At 46.7% G+C, this 22,162-nt stretch overlaps 1 long non-coding RNA gene across 1 annotated transcript; it reads right to left on the bottom strand.

Annotated features, from left to right (window-relative positions):
* Nucleotides 1–5,782: 5,782 nt before the first annotated feature.
* On the bottom strand, nucleotides 5,783–20,860 carry LOC130300739 (uncharacterized). The gene is made up of 3 exons (XR_008851571.1): nucleotides 20,796–20,860; nucleotides 13,998–14,131; nucleotides 5,783–6,467 (listed from the first exon to the last, which is right to left on the bottom strand). It is a non-coding gene; the product is annotated as an uncharacterized LOC130300739 (long non-coding RNA).
* Between the last annotated feature and the right edge of the window lie 1,302 nt (nucleotides 20,861–22,162).

The following is a 22,162-nucleotide window of genomic DNA, read 5'->3' as shown; positions in this document are numbered from 1 at the left end:
ACACCCTATATAATGGCATGTTTTGTTTTGTAGTACAATGTGTTATATGTCATAACTTTATATACATTTAATATGCATAAACAAATGAGACAATGGCTCCTTTTATACGTGATATGTGCTTATAAATGGGGCTTTTCATTCAGTTCTTCATGAGTTAAGCAGATACAATGTAAACCAGGTTCAGATATAGAATCACAACAATACCTTCCAGCAGCCTTCATTCATGGCATTGTGAATAACCAATAGGAGTAAGACAAACAACAATAGATGTGTATGTATGTAAGACAGCCATATCAAACACTCTATCTACTGGGGATGTTATGGGAGAGACAAACACAAAGAGGGACGGAAGACTCCTTCTTATTTTTATTATAGTCAATAAAAGTTATCAGGGGTCTAAAAACTTGGGGTGGTGTGTGAAGAAAAAAAGTCATAGGGTCAGTCCATGAGACAGAGATGGAGAGAAAGAGTAATTTTACAGCAATATTTCTTAATGTCACTCCACATAAGTTGCAGAATAGATTGTAGATGTAGCGTAGGTGTTTTTAAAACATAAAAAAGCTAAATATGTAGGAAATAGAGGTATTGTCACTGCCTTCTGGTTGCTCCAGTTCCTGGGTATTTGTAGTGTCCCTAGTTAACTTAGAAAACTGTCAAAGATTTCCATATGCCTTGTATCAGATACATGATACCTTGGTCACATGATGTTTCCCAAAATCAGTCAGTTTTAGTCTTGTTCAGGCCAGCAAAATGTGAACATCTATCTCAGCTCCTGCGAGACATACATACACTTAGGCCAAAAATGTTACCCCTAGGTTTAATCCTGTTCAAGATGAAGCCTGCTTTGAGCAAGTCAGTGTCTTGTTCCAGTTGCAAGTTTCATTATCTGAAACAGGTTGGTGTTGGTGCTGTGTGGCTATCATGCCACAGAAGTTTCCTGCTTATACCCTACCTACCTAGCATTGTGTCACAAAATCTATGAGTAAAAAGAACAAGTATTGCACAACAGTAAGTAAACTTGTCTAGGTCTTCTACATTGGAGTACAAGCTAATAGGTATTGTTGGGCGCAGAATTGTTGGGCGCTAGTGTTGAGCACAAATATTCGTAATGCAAATTTTTATTGCGAATATCACAACTTCGCGATTTTGCGAATATTATAAATATATAGCTATATATTTGCAATTACGAATATTCATATATATTTTTTTTTAACACATCACAGTGATCAACCCTCCCTGCTTCCAGTTTGTGGTGTAAAGGAGTACTCTGGCCCTAATACATCTTATCCCCTATCCAAAGGATGTCCCGTCGAGTTGCTGGGGACCCCCGCAATCTGTCATTCAGCACCCACCTTATTTTTATTTTTTTTACTGTTTAGTTGGTGTAGTTAGTAGTGTCTGTGTCAGTGTCTGCGTAATTGTCTTTGATTAGCTAAAAAAAAAGTTTATTAGCGTTAGTTTTAGTTAGTTTTTACTGTTTAGTTGGTGTAATTAGTAGTGTCTGCGCCAGTGTCTGCGTAATTGTCTTTGTCTTTGGTTAGTTAAAAAACAAAACAAAACAAAAAAAGTTTATTAGTTTTTAGTTCGTTTTTTTTTCTGTTTAGTTGGTGTAGTTAGTAGTGTCTGCATCAGTGTCTGTGTCTTAGTGACATTTGTTTAATAATTCAATTTTTTCCCCAGAGTCCCCATTCCGATAAAGTTTTCCCCACCGCCACTATGCGAAGTTCACGTGGCCATTCAGGCAGCAGTGGTAGGGGAGTCGGTTCCAGTGCTGGACCGCTGCCAGCACGGGGCAGCTCCTCTAGAGGGTCGGGCGTAGGTTTCAGGGACGTCCGCCTCATTAGGGACATTTTTGGTGGTGGCAGCTGCCCCATTTCCTCTCAGGATGCCAAGGAAATAGGGGCTCACGTGGCACAAGCCAGTGCCACGGATTTCTCTGCCCCAGCTCCGAGGAGCCGGATCAGCACTCCAGTTCCTGTAGGACCAGCCCGCAGCCCCCAAGAATCTGTTGACAGCGATAGTGAGAGGGACCTCTTGGGGGAGGTAATGCATCAGGTTGAATTGGATTTCAGTACTGATGCTCAGGACCTTTTGGAAGGGATGGAGGAGGAGGGGAAAACAGCTGTCAGTACCCCAGTGGCATCCCTTCCAACTGGTGCGGGTGGTTTTAGCCAACGAACCCCCTCACCTAGTCACACCCAGGCATCAGCGGAGCCAGGTCAGGGGCTCCACATCTGCTGTTCCCCTCATTCCACCACCGTTTAGCTCTGTGTCTGACATATCAAGAGGTGAAGAGGAGGGTGACCCAGAATGGGTGCCATCTCCCTTGTCAGTTCACAGCAGCAGTGACGAGGAAGGTAGGCACCCTAGGGAAACAGGGTGCCAAGTCACCAGGGAGACATCAGCATCAGGAAACTTCTCATTGTAAACCAGTTGTGGAAGTAGATCATGCCCATATCAAGCGTGTGCATTCTGCAAATGTCATTATGAATTTTCGGGTAGAAAAAAAATAATGCGAATATGTGAATTTCGCAAATGTATGAAGAATATTCGTCCATACAGTATATTTACAAAACATCACATATTCGAATATGGACTATGCTGCTCATCACTATTGAGCACACAGGGGACTAACAGGTTAGCTACACCACCCTGCCATGTGGCACTACCACTTGCTTCTCTATGGGACTTCTACTCCTAGCTAGCCTGCACTACCACACCCATCACTCCCTTTGGGTATTACAGATAACGGCAGCCTCCTGACTTGAAGGGAAGAATGGTTGTGATTTCAATGGATTTTAACATGCCCAACCCTTTTGTTCTTAGGAAGCCTCCACCAGAGGAGCCTGGCAACGGCTTGCTTCCCTCGCTCCATTAAGAATAGATGTATTCTTTGTTAAAACTTCAAATATATATATATACTGTTACAGTTGCACTCCGGCCGGACTCGCCGTCTGTGAGTGCTTTCTGTCCCTGCTGCCGGCGGGGCAGAGATTCGCATTGCGGGACTCGCCCACATGCGAATCTCAGCCTGCTGTCACTTACGGTCCTCTGTCTCTGTTCTATGGTATAATGTATAACGAGCATGAGGAGAGCACACTAATAGGTAGGGGAAGACAGACAAAGTATGGCAGGGACTAACTTGTCAGCTCTACTGCGGCTCTTGAGCACCAGGGAGTTCAAAATGAAGCCGATCTGCAGGGTGCAGAAAACTCGCGACAGAATCAAGGAGTAAACAACAACAGAAGAGAATATCTGCACTCACCGCTCAGTATCGGCCAAGGCGTCCGGGATCACAGGCGCTGCATGTAGCAGGAAGCGCTCAGAGACAATACCGGTATTTCGCACAACAATGTACTTCGTCCGGTCTCGGTCCCGGACTCCCGGACGCCTTGGCCGATACTGAGCGGTGAGTGCAGATGTTCTCTTCTGTTGCTGTTTTCTCTGTTCTATGGGTTCCCGCAGCTCCAACATATGTGCCTCTGGCCCTTAGGGCGTGCACGCGCCAGAGCTCACTTTCTTAAAGGGCCAGTACCCAATTAGTTTAAGTGTCTACACCTGTCCTCTGGTCCATAAGTATCTGCTCCTCCCTGCTCCCGGGGCCGGATCTTGCTTGTCTATCTTTGTCTGTCATTCCTGTTCCTGAGTCAAGTCCTGTTTCCGAGTCAAGTCCTGTTTCCGAGTCTAGTCCAGTTTCCGAGTCTAGTCCTGTTCCATAGTCAAGTCCTGTTCCTGGGTCAAGTCCTGTTCCCTAGTCTGTGTACCTATTCCTAGTTCTGGCTTGTCCTGTACCTGTGTTCCTGCCTTGTCCTTCTGCCCTGCCAGCCACGTCCTGCCCGGCACGTCCAGCCTGCCAGTCTCTGTCTGTGCCACGTCACCCCCCAGCTACCTGTGTGGACGAGTCGTGCCAGGGGTAGTGACCTGGTTGCCCCCTGCCGCAGCAAGACCATCCAGCTTTGTGGCGGGCTCTGGTGAAAACCAGTGGCGTCTTAGACCCTGCTCCCTGGCATGGCTCAAGTCTCTACGTCCCCACAAGCCCAGAGGAACCACCACCTGCTGTCCACCTGCCGTGATTCCTAACATATACATCCAAATAGGAAGAAGAAGCTGCACTCTGGATTAGAATAAAAAAGCTGTGGTTTATTAACCCAGTGACTGGTGCTACGTTTCGGTCTCCACAATGAGACCTTTCTCAAGCCTGTAGCACCAGTCACTTGATAGGTGAATAAACTACAGCTTTTTATTCTAATCCGGAGTGCCGCTTCTTCTTCGTATTTGGATGTGAAATTTATGGGACATTGAGTCTCGTCCCCAGCAGCAGAGCACCCAGTTGGACCAAGAGTCCTGAACACAGTGCCAGTTTCTTCCCTAAGTTGTTACATATATATATATATATATATATATATACATATATTTATATATGTATGTATATATATATATATATATATATAATGATTTTTATTATTTCCCTTATTGATCGCTGATGTCATCATTAGCAGTGAGTGCTGGCTGCTGGAAGCAACCGGAACTCACCAGGTATGAAGCGAGCTCAGCTCCTGAGGACATCTGCTCAGTATATACATGGTGGATATCATCAAGGAGCTAGAGACGGATTTTCCATTACAACAGATGGTGGACCGCAGATTGCAGCGAAGGAGACACATAGTGGCCAAGACCTAGTGATTTACAAAAATTTTAGAAAATACATAGGCTATGGAATGGAAGGAAATAGTTTGAAACGACAGGGTCCATTTAAAAGGTTTATTTAAGACTAAAACAATTAGCAAGGAGTGAAGACCTAAAAAAAATGTAAAATCATAAGAGGCTCAAAAAAATAGTAATTTTAGCCACATTCAGACCCAAGTAATTTTAACATGGTGCGTGTATGTTCTCCATATTTTTCCATGAGTAGTTTGCACTTTAAATGAATATCATTTTAGGTTTATAGAAATCCAAATGAAATAAGTATAATTTATGAGTGTATGAGAACAGAAAATTAGATTGAGAGCACCTATGAGGACAATGAAAATGAATACCTGAAGGGGTTGACTCATTGTATACCCATGCCATGCCCTGACCCTGGTTTACAATTAGCATTATACAGTGTAGTAGTCTATTGGCCAGAATAAAAATAATAATAATAATAATAATAATAGTAATAATAATTAAATGATTCATTTGTTTCTTGTCTGGTCACTAAAGGTCTACCAAGATAATATAAAAGAGGAAGGTTTCTGACTTCATACATCTAATAAATGTATTATAGTACACTACGAACTGCTGCAGAGTTTCCCGTAAGTACTATTTATATTAATGTCTCTCTAGTCTCAGCTGGGATTATTTTTGGAAAATATTTGTTGGAACGTTTTTCTCCAGACCATTGTCTCATTCTGATTGTCGACCGAAAATAGACAGGATTAGAGGTTCACCGGCATTAAGGAAAATCCACAACTGAGGTAATTGTTGAGAACAATGTTAGGTGATAAGGCGCTTAGATGGGTTATGTGGATTGACTTTTTTTTTTTTTGTTGAGAACAACTTTCAATAAAAATTAGTTTAGATTAAAATAAACACACTGGGATCTTTATTAGATACAGTATGCCTTGCTTGTACCTGGTTGGACCCCCTTTTGCCTTCATTCTGGAAACATTCCTCAGATATTTTGGTCCATATGGACATGATGACATCACGTCGTTGCTGCAGATTTGTCGGCTGCACATCAATAATACAAATCTAACATTCCACCACATCCCAAATGTGATCTATTGGATGAGATCTGGAGACTGTGGAGGCCATTGGAGTCCAGTGACCTCATTGTCATGTATGAGATGATGTAATGTGACATGGTGCATTATCCTGCTGGAAGTATCATCAGAAGATGGGTCCACTGTGGTCATAAAGGAGTGGACATGGTCAGTAACAATAGGTAGGCTGTTGTGTATAAACAATGCATATTGGAACCAAGCGTCCAAAGTGTGCAAAGAAAATGTCCCCCTGCACCATTACACCACCAGCAGCCTGAACTGCTGATACAAGGCAGGATGAATTTATGCTTTTATGTTGTCTATGCCAAATTCTTACCCTGTCATCTAAATATCGCAGTTGGAATTGAGACTCATCAGACTAGGCATCGTACTTCCAGTCTTCGATTGTACAATTGCAGTGGTCCTTTGCAAATTGTAACCTCAGTTTTCTGTTCTTAGCTGAAAGCAGTGCAACCTGTGTGGTCTTCTCCTGTTGTAGCCCATCTTCTTCAAGGTTGGATGTGTTGCATTCGGAGATGGTATTACTGGTAACTTGGTTGTAACCAGTGGTTATCTGAGTTACTGTTGCCTTTCTGTCATCTTAAACCAGTCAGCCCATTATCCTCTGAAATTAACAAGGCATTTTACATCCACACAACTGCTGCTTTTCTCTTTGAGATGGTTGTGCGTGAAAATCCCAGTAGATCCGCAGTTTCTAAAATACTAAAAAGACTCAAAGTCACTTAAATCCCCTTTATTTCCCATTGTGATAATTGGTTTGAACTTCGGCAAGTTGTCGTGACTGTGTCTACATGCCTAAGTGCATTCAGTTGCTTCCATGTGATTGGCTGATTAGCTATTTGTGTTAAGCAATTGAACAGCTGTACTTATTAAAGTAGCCAGTGAGTGAATATTGTTTAACTTAATGTCCAAGCCCATTGGAACTTGGCAATGTTTGGAGGTCTCATAGAGAATAAATGGAATGGTGGCTAAGCATGCTTGCTGCCACTCCATCTACCGTAATTGGGGGTCAAAGGGCCTCTATTATCATGATCAGAGTGGGTCCTGGTCGTCTGACAACCACTGATCAGCTAGATATCTTCTATTCTGTGGATAAAGGGTAAATTATAAATCTTGGGATAACTGCTTTAGAACACTATGAACTTTTTAGTTTCTGCCTCTCTGCACATCAGCAACCCTAACTTTTAAATGATTTTAATAAAATGACCTTTTTAAATGCAGAAGGCAATATAGTTTTCTTGGACATCATTTGGGGTACAGTACATACACTATTTGGGCAAAAGTATGTAGGCAACCATCTATTCACAGCCATTGCAAACTGGAGCCAAAAATCAAGCATACAGACACGCAATCTCTATAGACAAACATTGGAAGTTGCAGGGGCCATGATGTTTGGCACTGAGCATGATGCATTGAGAAACTTTTAAAGACTTTTGTGTGTGTGGTGTAATGAACAGTTGTAGTTTTCAGGGGTTAAGTAGCTGGCTGAAAGAAAAGAAAGGGAAAGGACAAGCACAGACAATAAAGTTAAAAGAGAAGAGGGATGACAAGATATTAAGAAAAAAGAAAGAAAACGGTAAAGCCTATTCAACCACAAGACACATCTCCCCCAGAAACCCCTCACTGTTACTTACCTGGATAGCGTTAAAGCAACATAGTCATCCCATAGTGTCCTGCATGTAACCTCTCTACATACAGGAAGAAGCAATGGAGTCAGGATATCACTGACAAAACAGGGTAAGAATGTGAAGAAAAAGCCTTGCAGAAGTATTTTCCAGGTTCTTTGGTGGAACATTAAAGGGGTACTCTGCCCCTAGACATCTTATCAAAGGATAGGGGATAAGATGTCTGATTTCCAGGGTCCCGCCACTGGGGACCCCCACGATCTCTCCTGCTGCACCCAAACGCCCCCCCCCCCCCCCCCCCCCGTAAAACAGCAGCCTGGAGCTATGTTTGCTCCGTGGCTGATGACAGGCGATACAGGGGATGGGGTATCGTGATGTCACGGCCCCGCCCCCTCATGACATCATGCCCCACCCCCTCAATGCAAGCCTATGGGAGGATGGGTGACAGCCACCACGCCCCCTCCCATAGACTTGCATTGAGGGGGGGGCCGTGATGTCATGATACCCCATCCCCTGTGTCGCCCGTTATCAGCCACGGAGCAAACATAGCTCCAGTCTGCTGATGTACGGGGGTGCCGCAGGAGAGATCGCGGGGGTCCCCAGCCATAAGACATCTTATCCCCTATCCTGTGGATAGGGGATAAGATGTCAAGGGGTGGAGTACCCCTTTAAGTAGATAGACCATAGGATCCAAGGGTACCTGAACATCCTCGATTGCCTCTACACAAGAATGAACTCCCAACCAATACAGGTGGAGAATTTGGCAATTCCAAATATGTGCAGGAGAGGGCCCAAACAGTCCCCACAAAATGACAGTAAAGGGGGAGACCTGTGGGTAATATCTATGCTTAGGTGTATGGTACCAAAAGAAGAGGATTTGGTTTTGGTTTTCTCGATAGGTCACACAGGAGGAAGCCTTTGCCGCCGGAGGGAGTGAAGGGGAGAGACCTGCCCAGGTATGATTCCCATTTAGACATGTGTAATGTCCCAGTAAGGGATGTTGCCATACTGTATGTCCTTGGGGCTCTCCTGCAGCAAACCCTATAGTGTTTACAGGTTGTATGTAGTTATGTATTATAAGTGTAATATCGCTTTAAGTCTTTGTATCAAATGATTGTATTGTTACCCAGAGAACCCCAGTGACCAGGTGACCTCCCAAGTGACCTATTAGCTCCTTGCACAGCACCCCTATATATTATGGGAGGGGCTGTAATCACTCTCTTTTCCATGCTCTTGAGTTCCTGCTGACGTCCAGTGCAGTCAAGTGTTCCAGTGCCTGTGTCCAGCCATTGAAGGCCTCAAGTCTAAATTACTGCAGCCATCAGTCGGTCCTGAGTAAGTCAAGTCATCTCAATTGTCTGTCACCATCTCAAGTCAAGTCATCTATTTATCACCGTGGCCTGCATTATAGTCTGTCAAGTCACTGCAAGTCCCAGAAAGCCTGCGAGGTCTCCCCGTGTCACTTGCCACTTCTCTGGGATATTGGCTTAACTGCATAGACTGTACCATCTGTCTTACCTCAATAAAGCTACTGTTACCCTTAACCTGGCCTTGGACTCTTTATTGCGCCTGCCTAACCCATGATTAGCAGTACTACCTTCAGGTCGTTATAAGGCCAAACCAGGCCCTAGCATCACGACAAGAAGTGGTTAATACCACCTGCCCCCTTACACCTCACATCTCACCCTGGGGCGCACCACACATGTATGAATGGAGAATAGAGGAAATATCGGGGGGGCAGATGACATAGCATAAATAACAGACATAGGAATAGACCCCTAGGAATAGCAAACTGCCTGCACAAAACCTCTAATGGGGTAGGGGCGGAATGGGAGACTCGGATCCCCTGGAATACTCATATTGATGAACATAAGGAAAGAATTCTGATGCATCCATCGGGAGACGGAATCTTTCTCTAAGTGTCAAGAAGAGCAAAACTGTTTGTACAAGTCCACAGTATAAGCATAAAGGAAGAGCCCAGACCAGCGCCACAGCATAATGGTAGGGGAGTCACTACTACGTGAGACGAGAAGGTTAAATAGAAAGGGTGTAAGAAGGGAGTGGGGGGGAGCACGAAGGAAACGTCAATACACTAAGGTCCCAACACTTTCGTAAACCTCATCGGGCCCAGCATGGGTGCAAGAACAACCTCTTAACTGTAATGCATTGATTTTATACCCTTTCGCGATCTCCGTGCAGCACCTGCATTCTAACCTCTTTGTTTCCGGGACTGGGGATGTGACATCACGCCACGCCGCCTCATGACATCACGTCCCCTCCCATAGACATGAATGGAGGGGGCGTGACATGACTTCACGTCTCAAGACCCAGAAACAAAGAGGTTTCTGAGACAGGAGATGCAGCCCTGCATAGAATGCAGGTGCTGCACGGAGATCGTGGGGGTCCCATCAGCAGGCCCCCCACAATCAGACATCTTATCCCCTATCCTTTGGATAGGGGATAAGGTGTACTTGGCCGGAATACCCCTTTAATCCTGGCCAAATCAATGTTAGCATGGGGCCAGTGGCGTTGCTAAGGTTGGTGTCACCCGGTGCGATATAAAATGGTGTCACCCCATACCTACCCCCCCCCAGTAAGTTTTTAGCCTGTTGTGACAGGCGCCACTGATGTAGAGCAGTGTGAAAAATTCCAGTATAATAATCAAATATACCAATTGCCAAAGAATGGGAAAGCGCTAAAAAAGGTTTCACCAATTAAAACTACAGCTCCCAGTATGACCTAAGCAGTGGTGAGGTTATGCTGGGAGCAGGCCCGATGCTGTCATAAGGCAAACCATGCGTCCGCTTGAGGGCGCATGGACTCGCAGCTGATGGGGGAGGAAAAATGAAGACTTTTTTTATACTAAGACCCCCACCGGTGCGCCCCGCCTCCGCACAGCAGTGGCCACTGCTACCACTCCACCCTCTCTGGTTTTATTGCTGTGGCCCAACGAGATTCACGAAATGGAGCTTCGCTTGTGTAGGCAGAAATCCTTGCACCGGCCGAGTTGTAGTTTCACTCATCACAACTGCAGAACTTACAAGTGACTACAGCTCTGATGGGACATAATGAGGAAAATACACAATAATATCAGTGACTACAGGTGACTTCTCTATAGTCTTTCCTTATGCACCCTCATCATACATAAGGAGGATCATCCTCCTGCCAGTGGCACCCCTATCATCCAGGATGGTGGGGGTGCTACTGGCAGAAGGATGATCCTCCCAATGGATTATGAGGCTGCTACGACCAGGATAATGGGGGTCATAGGCGTGCGCACGGGGTGTGCCGGGTGTGCCCAGGCACACCCTAATCAAGCTCAGGGGGGCATCCGAAGCCACCACTGAGCAGCCCGCAGAGGACCCCCCCCCCTCACATTCGGGACATCCCTGTGTCCCGAAAGATCTTTTCGGGACACAAGGATGTCCCGGTTACCTTTCTATAGCGGCCCCCGCGTTAACTTTAAAAACACAGGGGCCGCCGGGAAGTAGCGCACGCAGGGACGTCATTGACGTCCCGTGCGTGCGCCCATAGTAACGGAGGAGCGGAGATTCAAGGAAGAGGATGCGCGCGCCGGCCGGAATGGTAAGTGACCAACACGATCTGGCAGCACGTCGTCTTCAGTGTTCCGACTACCGGTGGTCGGAACACTGAAGTGGGGCAGTACACAGACATACAGCCTCCAGCCATACACTGTATATGGCTGGAGGCTGTGTGTCTGTGGGGAATATACTGCACCTAATGTGGGGAACTATACTGCACGCTATACTGCACCTAATGTGGGGGACTATACTGCACCTAATGTGGGGGACTATACTGCACCTAATGTGGGGGACTATACTGCACCTAATGTGGGGAACTATACTGCACCTAATGTGGGGGAATATACTGCACCTAATGTGGGGGACTATACTGCACCTAATGTGGGGAACTATACTGCACCTAATGTGGGGAACTATACTGCACCTAATGTGGGGAACTATACTGCACCTAATGTGGGGGAACTATACTGCACCTAATGTGGGGGAACTATACTGCACCTAATGTGGGGGAACTATACTGCACCTAATGTGGGGGACTATACTGCACCTAATGTGGGGGAGCTATACTGCACCTAATGTGGGGGAGCTATACTGCACCTAATGTGGGGGACTATTCTGCACCTAATGTGGGGGACTATACTGCACCTAATGTGGGGGACTATACTGCACCTAATGTGGGGAGCTATACTGCACCTAATGTGGGGAGCTATACTGCACCTAATGTGGGGAGCTATACTGCACCTAATGTGGGGGAACTATACTGCACCTAATGTGGGGGAACTATACTGCACCTAATGTGGGGGAACTATACTGCACCTAATGTGGGGAACTATACTGCACCTAATGTGGGGAACTATACTGCACCTAATGTGGGGAACTATACTGCACCTAATGTGGGGGGACTGTACTGCACCTAATGTGGGGGGACTGTACTGCACCTAATGTGGGGGGACTGTACTGCACCTAATGTGGGGGGACTGTACTGCACCTAATGTGGGGGGACTGTACTGCACCTAATGTGGGGGAACTATACTGCACCTAATGTGGGGGTACTATACTGCACCTAATGTGGGGGAACTATACTGCACCTAATGTGGGGGAACTGTACTGCACCTAATGTGGGGAACTGTACTGCACCTAATGTGGGGGGACTGTACTGCACCTAATGTGGGGGAACTGTACTGCACCTAATGTGGGGGAACTGTACTGCACCTAATGTGGGGAACTGTACTGCACCTTATGTGGGGAACTATACTGCACCTAATGTGGGGGAACTGTACTGCACCTAATGTGGGGAACTATACTGCACCTAATGTGGGGAACTATACTGCACCTAATGTGGGGAACTATACTGCACCTAATGTGGGGAACTATACTGCACCTAATGTGGGGGGACTGTACTGCACCTAATGTGGGGGGACTGTACTGCACCTAATGTGGGGGGACTGTACTGCACCTAATGTGGGGGGACTGTACTGCACCTAATGTGGGGGGACTGTACTGCACCTAATGTGGGGGAACTATACTGCACCTAATGTGGGGGTACTATACTGCACCTAATGTGGGGGAACTATACTGCACCTAATGTGGGGGAACTGTACTGCACCTAATGTGGGGAACTGTACTGCACCTAATGTGGGGGGACTGTACTGCACCTAATGTGGGGGAACTGTACTGCACCTAATGTGGGGGAACTGTACTGCACCTAATGTGGGGAACTGTACTGCACCTTATGTGGGGAACTGTACTGCACCTTATGTGGGGAACTGTACTAACTGTGTGTATGTGTGCGTATATATATATATATATATATATATATATATATATATATATATACACGCGCGGCGGGAGTTTGTGGGTGCACACCCTAATGCAATAGGCTGCGCACGCCTATGATGGGGGTGCTACATCTGCAGGAGCATCCTCCTGCCAGTAGCACCCCCATCATTCCGGAGGATGATCTGCTGATGGATGATGGGGGTGCAGCACCCCCATAATTCATCAGTAGCACCCTCATCATACATAAGGAGGATCATCCTCCTGCCAGAGGCACCCCCAATCATCCAGGAGGATGATCCTGCTGATGGATGATGGGGGTGCTACTCACAGGAGGATGATCCTGCTGATGGATGATGGGGGTGCTACTCACAGGAGGATGATCCTGCTGATGGATGATGGGGGTACAGCACCCCCATCATTCATCAGTAGCACCCCCATCATACATAAGGAGGATCATCCTCCTGGCAATGGCACCCCGCAGAGCCTCTCAGCACCCCCTTTCTCCCTGTTAAATTAAAACATTAAATCAGTGTTTCCCAACCAGGGTGCTTCCAGCTGTTGCAAAACTACAACTCCCAGCATGCCCGGACAGCCAAAGGTTGTCTGGGCATGCTGGGAGTAATAGTTTTGCAACAGCTGGAGGCACCCTGGTTGGGAAACACTGCATTAAATACAGCAGAGAGGTCTCACCAGCTCACCAGTCTCTTGTCTTCACTTTCTCCTCTCCCCGGGCGGCTCGAGGTCCAGGAATGTCTGGGGTTTGGGGAGGAATTTATCCCCCATGAATCCTCAGAAGACGCGGAGCACATGAGGCAGGGACACGTCGGGGGAGGGAGCAGACGTGCGCACGGCACTTCTGTTCCCAGAAAGCATTGCAGGTCTTAAAGAGGCAGCTTCCTGGGGCTGGGGGATAGGATTGTGTCGGGGGCTGAAACTGGAGTGCGGCATCCTGCAGGTCATGAATGAAGCCTCTTCTGTCTGGAGATGCTGCAAATACCGGCTGAGTGGAGTGACGGTGTGCAGATGTGGGGGGTGCTGCCGGCCGTGGTGTCACCCCTCCAGGCTGGTGTCACCCGGTGCGCTCCGCACCCCCCACACCCGGGTCGCAACGCCACTGCATGGGGCACAGATCTGCTTTATCTCAATACTACAGATCTTTTATCGAGAACAGGCTATCGATGTAGGGTATTCCATACTGTGCAGTTGCACGGTACCATTTCATTTCATTCATCATTTAGTAGGATCTATAAACACATGGGATTGGGATCTCGGGAATGTTTACTCACCATTGTGCTCAGTTAACCCTGCCGTGTATGCTCGGCGTGTGTACTCCCTGCAGGAATGTCTTCATGTTCAGAAAGGCAGACATTTCCCTGTTGCTCAATTCCTGTTTTCAAAGCATTGTGTGTTTTTGCTGGAACTAAGAACCATAGCAAAGAGTGGGAGAGAAGATGATTACATTAGAATTATCAGAACAAGATCTCACACAGACATAGTTGGGTTTTAATATGAATTAATTATCATCCACCTAATCCTTATTATGTAAAAACATCATTATGCTTCAACTATTGCACAGAAAAATTGGTGTATCGCCCTTTATGTATATTTGATATTTAACATGCAGAAAAGTTTAGTCACCTTGTAATTACTTTGCACTCGTTCTAAGCTGTAACCTGCAGTACATTTTACACCAGAGCTGCAGTCACAATTCTGCTGGCCTCAGAGCTGTAATCTCCAGGCATTCCCTGCTAACTCAGAAGTCTTCACAGAGCTTTCTTAGATTTTGTATATTGACTCTATAGTAACAGGGACTGTTCCCCAGGACTGACGCATGGCAAATATGGTGCAAATATTTTTAAAGGGGTCAAAAGGTGACCCCGGGAATTATAGACTTGTTAGTTTAATCTCCGTTGTATGTAAATAGTTTGAGGGTTTTCTAAGATATGCTATTTTGTAGTATCTCGATAAAAATAAATGTATGACCCCATATCAGCATTTGATACGATGCCACATAAAAGGTTGGTGCATAAAATGAGAAGGATTGGGCCGGGGAGAATGTGTGTAAGTGGGTAAGTAACTGGCTCAGTGATAGGAAACCGAGGGTGGTTATTAATGATACTTATTCTGATTGGGTGACTGTTACTAGTGGGGTACCACAGGGGTCAGTATTGGATCCTGTTCTATTTAATATATTCATTAATGAACTTGTAGAGGGGTTGAATAGTAAAGTAGCAATCTTTGCAGATGATACTAAACTCTGTAAAGCAGTAAACACTATAGAGGACAGTGCACTGTTACAAATGGATCTGGATAGGTTGGAGGTTTGGTCTGGGAAGTGGCAGATGAGGTTCAACACTGATAAATGTAAGGTAATGCACATGGGGAGGAAAAATCCGGGCTGGGATTATGTATTAAATGGGAACACACTTGGGACGACTGACGTGGAAAAGGACTTGGAAGTCTTAGTTAACAGTTGTCACGATGCCGGCTGGCAGGTAGTGGATCCTCTGTGCCAGAGAGGGATGGCGAGGACCGCGCTAGTGGACCGGTTCTAAGCCACTACAGGTTTTCACCAGAGCCCGCCGCAAAGCGGGATGGTCTTGCTGCGGCGGTAGTGACCAGGTCGTATCCACTAGCAACGGCTCACCTCTCTGACTGCTGAAGATAGGCGAGGTACAAGGGAGTAGGCAGAAGCAAGGTCGGACGTAGCAGAAGGTCGGGGGCAGGCGGCAAGGATCGTAGTCAGGGGCAACGGCAGGAGGTCAGGAACACGGGCTAGGAACAAACAAGGGAACGCTTTCACTAGGCACAAGTGCAACAAGATCCGGCAAGGGAGTGCAGGGGAAGTGAGGTGATATAGGGAAGTGCACAGGTGGAAACTAATTAAGCTAATTGGAAGATTGGGCCAGGCACCATCATAGGTGCACTGGCCCTTTAAATCGCAGAGACCCGGCGCGCGCGCGCCCTAGGGAGCGGGGCCGCGCGCGCCGGGACAGGACCGACGGAGAGCGAGTCAGGTACGGGGACCGGGGTGCGCATCGCGAGCGGGCGCCACCCGCATCGCGAATCGCATCCCGGCTGGAGGCGGGACCGCAGCGCACCCGGTCAGTGGATCTGACCGGGGCGCTGCAGCAACGAGGATGAGGCGAGCGCTCCGGGGAGGAACGGGGACCCGGAGCGCTCGGCGTAACAGTACCCCCCCCCTTGGGTCTCCCCCTCTTCTTGGGGCCAAAGAACCTGAGGAAAAAAAAGTCAATTTTTCCGTGATGAGGTCCGATGCACATTAGGAGGGGTTCTGTGCGGAAACGCATGAGACAGTCCAATCTTTCATTGTTAATACAATAGATGTAGAGGGGTCTGGCGAGACTGGTCACAGGGACGTAGAACCTGTTGATAAGAGAGGCCAAAAAAAATTTTCCTGCAGATCCGGAATCCAAGAAGACCATAGTAGAGAAGGAGAAGGTAGAGGCAGATATCCGCACAGGCACAGTAAGGCGTGGAGAAGCAGAGTTGACATCAAGAACTGTGTCACCTTTGTGCGGAGTCAGCGTACGTCTTTCCAGGCGGGGAGGACGGATAGGACAATCCTTCAGGAAGTGTTCGGTACCGGCATAGTACAGGCAGAGATTCTCCATGCGGCGTCGTGTCCTCTCTTGAGGTGTCAAGCGAGACCGGTCAACTTGCATAGCCTCCGCGGCGGGAAGCACAGGAACGGATTGCAGAGGACCAGAGGAGAGAGGAGCCGGGGAGAAAAAACGCCTCGTGCGAACAAAGTCCATATCCAGGCGGAGCTCCAGACGCCATCCGGAAGAACGCATGTCAATGCGAGTGGCAAGATGAATGAGTTCATGCAGGTTAGCAGGAGTTTCTCGTGCGGCCAGAACATCTTTAATGTTGCTGGATAGGCCTTTTTTAAAGGTCGCGCAGAGAATCTCACTATTCCAGGACAACTCGGAAGCAAGAGCACGGAACTGAATGGCGTACTCGCCAACGGAAGAAACACCCTGGGCCAGGTTCAGCAGGGCAGTCTTGGCAGAAGAGGCTCGGGCAGGCTCCTCGAAGACACCACGGACCTCAGCGAAGTAGGACTGGACTGTGGCTGTGGCAGGATCATTGCGGACCCCATCAAATTTGTCCGGCAGGGACAAGCAGGGGTTAGGAGCGGCCGGTTGCTGCGGAGGAGTTGCAGGAGCCGGCGGAGGAGATGGTTGTTGCAGCTGTAGCTGTGACTGAATTTGCTGTATCTGTGACTGAAGATGCAGTGTCACGGAGGTCAAGTATGCCAGCTGTTGATTTCGTTGGGCGATCTTTAGGGCTTGCTGGGCGACCAGTGTAGGGAGGTCGGTGACAACTGGCAGAGGAACTTCAGCGGGATCCATGGCCGGATCTACTGTCACGATGCCGGCTGGCAGGTAGTGGATCCTCTGTGCCAGAGAGGGATGGCGAGGACCGCGCTAGTGGACCGGTTCTAAGCCACTACAGGTTTTCACCAGAGCCCGCCGCAAAGCGGGATGGTCTTGCTGCGGCGGTAGTGACCAGGTCGTATCCACTAGCAACGGCTCACCTCTCTGACTGCTGAAGATAGGCGAGGTACAAGGGAGTAGGCAGAAGCAAGGTCGGACGTAGCAGAAGGTCGGGGGCAGGCGGCAAGGATCGTAGTCAGGGGCAACGGCAGGAGGTCAGGAACACGGGCTAGGAACAAACAAGGGAACGCTTTCACTAGGCACAAGTGCAACAAGATCCGGCAAGGGAGTGCAGGGGAAGTGAGGTGATATAGGGAAGTGCACAGGTGGAAACTAATTAAGCTAATTGGAAGATTGGGCCAGGCACCATCATAGGTGCACTGGCCCTTTAAATCGCAGAGACCCGGCGCGCGCGCGCCCTAGGGAGCGGGGCCGCGCGCGCCGGGACAGGACCGACGGAGAGCGAGTCAGGTACGGGGACCGGGGTGCGCATCGCGAGCGGGCGCCACCCGCATCGCGAATCGCATCCCGGCTGGAGGCGGGACCGCAGCGCACCCGGTCAGTGGATCTGACCGGGGCGCTGCAGCAACGAGGATGAGGCGAGCGCTCCGGGGAGGAACGGGGACCCGGAGCGCTCGGCGTAACAACAGTAAATTTAGCTGTAGTGACCAGTGTCGGGCAGCTGCGTCCAAGACAAATAAAATCATGGGGTGCATCAATAAGGGCATAGATGCCCACGACATGGAAATAATTCTACCACTGTACAAATCACTAGTCAGACCACACATAGAATACTGTGTACAGTACTGGGCACCAGTGTACAAGAAAGATATAGTGGAGCTGGAGAGGGTTCAAAGACGGGCAACCAGAGCAATACGGGGAATGGGAGGACTACAGTACCCAGAAAGATTATCAGAATTAGGGTAATTTAGTTTAGAAAAAAGAAGGCTTAGGGGAGACCTAATAACTATGTATAAATATATCAGGAGACAGTACAGAGATCTCTCCCATGATCTATTTATACCCAGGACTGTATCTATAACAAGGGGGCATCCTCTACGTTTAGAGGAAAGAAGGTTTCTACACCACCACAGATGGGGGTTCTTTACTGTAAGAGCTGTGAGCCTGTGGAATTCTCTCCCGGAGGAGGTGGTCATGGTGAACTCTGTAAAAGAGTTCAAAGGGGTCTGGATGCATTTTTGGAGAATAATAACATCATTAGATTTATAGGGACAGAACGTTGATCCAGGGATTTACTCTGACTGCCATATTTGGAGTCGGAAAGGAATTTTTACTTCTAGTATGAGGGTTTTTTGCCTTCCTCTGGATCAACTCAGTAGGGACTCATTAGGGTTATAGGTTGAACTTGATGGACTCTGGTCTTTTTTCAACCTTATGAACTATGTAACTATGTTACTAAAAATAGCGGTGGCCCGGCACTGGCAGGACTAGGGTGTATAGATTGCGGGCAGAGGAAAGGACTGGGGTCTCCTGAAATTAAGTTGGTTGGTGCAACGTCCAAAACAAGGCTTTAACAACATAGAAGCGAGAAAGAAATTAGACTGCACTCTCCATCCAACGCTGTTTTATTCGGTCATGTAAAGGTATCGGCTTGAAGAAGTGCAGTTTAGCGTGAAACAGTCTGTTCCGGTTTGCCCCTGCCTACGCTGCAGCACCTGCCTGCACCTTTACCTGACCGAATAAAACAGCTTTGGATGGTGAGTGCAGTCTCATTTCCCCTGCCTATGCCGCCGCACCCACCTGGACCCTTACATGACCGAATAAAACAGCATTTGGCTGTACGTTTTTTTACAACCTTTTTTTAGATTTTGTATGCAGTATGAAACAAGCCTGGCCTATGCTATACTGGAGCTAAGCTGGTAGGGATACACCTGACAATATGCTTTTTGATGGTCTGTAAATGAGTTGCTTATGGATTCCCATGAAGAATGACTGCAAAACTTTGAACAATTTGACAGAAGACTTTATATTCTTTCACAACAGCGGCACACGTGCTTGACAGTTACAAATAAAGTGACACAATGATCTTACTGTTTAGTGGTACAAAACACTTGAAAGTTGCATAGCTTAATTCTAGTGTTTACTTTTAAGGGGGTCTCTACCAGGTCCGGGGGCACTTGGAGATACTCCACAAGTTCACTATTCAAGTTGCACTAGAAGTGGTCTTTCCCTGAATCCACAGTGCCATTGTGGTTTGCTGGAAGGCTTCCCCCTGCCACAGCCTGCCCTCTCTTGTCATGTCTTAAGAGGTTTCACTAGTCACTTCCCATAGATCTACCCTTCACCATTGTGGGTCCCCATGACCACTAGGCCATTACCTCACCTACTAGGCACACTCACCCACTCTGGCTCCTTGTAGGCCTTAAGTTTCTCATAGTCGACACCCCCTCAGCTATAGCTCCTTGTAATGCTAAAGTATTACATGGCCCACACCCTCTCATCAATGGCTCCTCACAGAGCTGAAGCCTCACATAACCTACACAGTCTCATAGAGTTGACTCCGTACATGTCTCAACCTATAATTTTCTCAAAAATGTTCAAAAACTTGTTCTCTATGACAACACTATAGCTATGCTGCGTTGTACCACTTAGGCATTTCTGGACCTTTAGTCACGCCCGCAAATAACTGCTCCAGCCTCCGGCCCATAAGCTTACCCCTCAGTTGACTAACTCAGACCTACTTCCCCCGCAGACCAACCTCAGATTTCTTTAGCATCTTCTCCTCAATGACAACACTGTGCTGTACCCTGTTGACACAATAGTCACCATAGCCTCTCATTCTCTAGCTCAAATTGGCAGTCTCAGGTGCTTTCATGTTCACTGACATGGTTCCCAATGGATCCAGGCATACTTCACTTACACAAGTAAAACAGGCTTCTCTAGCACTACATGTGGCTGCAGCCACACACTAACTCACTTCCTGGATTCCTTATGGCACAATGAAAATGGATACCTCCCAGTTTTGATTGTGGCATCCAAAGGGTTAACTGGTGGAGATCAGAAGTTTCTCCAATCCTGAACATTTGAGCAGGGCTGTAGCTTAGCATTACAGCAGATGCCCTGTTCCTATGCACATAGCATACTAACAGAGCCCATGACAAGTATGTTCAATATCAGTCAACAACCAGTTAACAGAATTGTAATGTCTAGATTCTAATGACATAATTTGATGTTTTTGTTTATAGAAAACATAAAAATTCAAAGCTTTTAGCATAAGGCTATTGTATAATAACATGCATGCCTTCATCTGTTTATACCAGGATCCAGCTGCTGTAGTAATCACATCCACTCATAAATAATGTCTCCTATTCCTGGCACAATAATTGTTGTTTTTATTCAATAAACCCAAGAGACTTGGGTACTCTGGGTATTTTTATACCTACTTGATATACTAATGACTGGTTTGGCTTGATAAGTAATTTTTTTTGTCAGTGCAGTGCTTTAAGAGTCTCTTAAACCGGCCATAAACATGTCCTCACTGGGGCAATAGAACTGTTGAAACCCAACCAGCCCCATCCCTCTTTCCTCCAGCAAGTGCCTATATAGTTAATACCATATTGTACAACATTTCTGCATCTTTCTTTCTTCTTTTAGGCTTACTTTCCTTCTGTTTTCAAGCTTTCTTTCTGGGAAGGCCTCATAGAGAAAAGTAGACAATTTTCTCTCCTTGTAGATGATCTTCCTGGAGTGAAATGATTGACAACCAATGAGGACACCACTTTCTAGTGATATAAATACACCTTGACAGGTTTTTCCAAGAATATCGATTCAAAAGTAATGTAAAGGAAGGACTTATAGTTCTCATTTTTTGGCTCAAAAAATTAATGTAAAGTATAAGTATATCCGCAGCAAGCCCCCTAGTCAATCATCAGGGCGAACCATCTGTGTTTATATGAAGAATTTATTACCTGCCCCAGCACTGGCAAAAATATGGGCAGACATTTTTCTTTGCATGTGACCAGGCCCCGTGTCTACTGAACACCATTTATATTACTGGTGTTTTCTTATGGGGCAGAGGTGCCTTTGGGTCCCCTTAAGTTTCAGGGCCCCGGTGCAACTGCTATCTCTGCACCCCCTATAGGTACGCCCCTGGCGACCAACATGATCGGTGGTGCTCTTCTCTGTTTCCGTGGCCAATCTCACTGCATGGTGGGAAAGCAGCTCTTAAGAGCCACCGGCCTGTAGTGCTTCTAAAGTGCTTGAGTAGCAAAGCACTTCAGTAGTAGGCCCTAATGGGCACCTGTACATAGTAATATGCACATGTATAATATATGGGTAAGTAAAGGTCAACCTACATAGTAATCAAATAAAATACATAAAAGATAAAATTAGTCTTACATATTTCTTCTCCCCATAGCTGTAGCCTGTAGTTTAAACATATACTTTGGGAATTGGGTTTAGGAATAAAAAAAAAAAATATATATATATATATATATATATATATATATATATATATATCCCCCACCCCACCCCACCTTCCCTTAAAAAAAAATTATATGTTTTGCCCATAAATAGTTTGTTTTTGGTGGCAAGCCGAAGGATTTCTGCAAGCCCCACTTATATGAAATGGATGGTCATAGAAATATCTGTGATAAATCTTCCATGTGAGATTATACTTACCCTGCTGCTACGAATTAAGAGACAATTTCCTCTATATTACAGCACAAAGACACTGGTGATTATCTTTTATGTGAATTGCATGCTTTGTTTTGTTTTTTTGTATAATATTAAAGTCTTTTTACTTTTCTTCTAGATTCGGAAACTTTTTATTTGTTGAATGTAACAATTAGATCTGTAGTAGTCATGGCTGAGGTATTAAAGCCCCTCTGGCTATATGACAAGGTTCATTGCATCAGAGCCATGTTAATGGGGCTGGGAGCTTCCTTCCCCTTTAAGTTCAAGGAGATGTTCATATTATTTGCCAAATCTTGTCCAGTACAATTATTTTGGATTAGAGGACATGTTGG

This window comes from Hyla sarda, chromosome 1 (assembly GCF_029499605.1).
Source record: "Hyla sarda isolate aHylSar1 chromosome 1, aHylSar1.hap1, whole genome shotgun sequence".
NCBI classification, from domain to species: Eukaryota; Metazoa; Chordata; class Amphibia; order Anura; family Hylidae; genus Hyla; species Hyla sarda.
The sequence above is the reverse complement of the archived record's forward strand: the minus strand, read 5'-3'. Positions and strand labels throughout refer to the sequence as shown.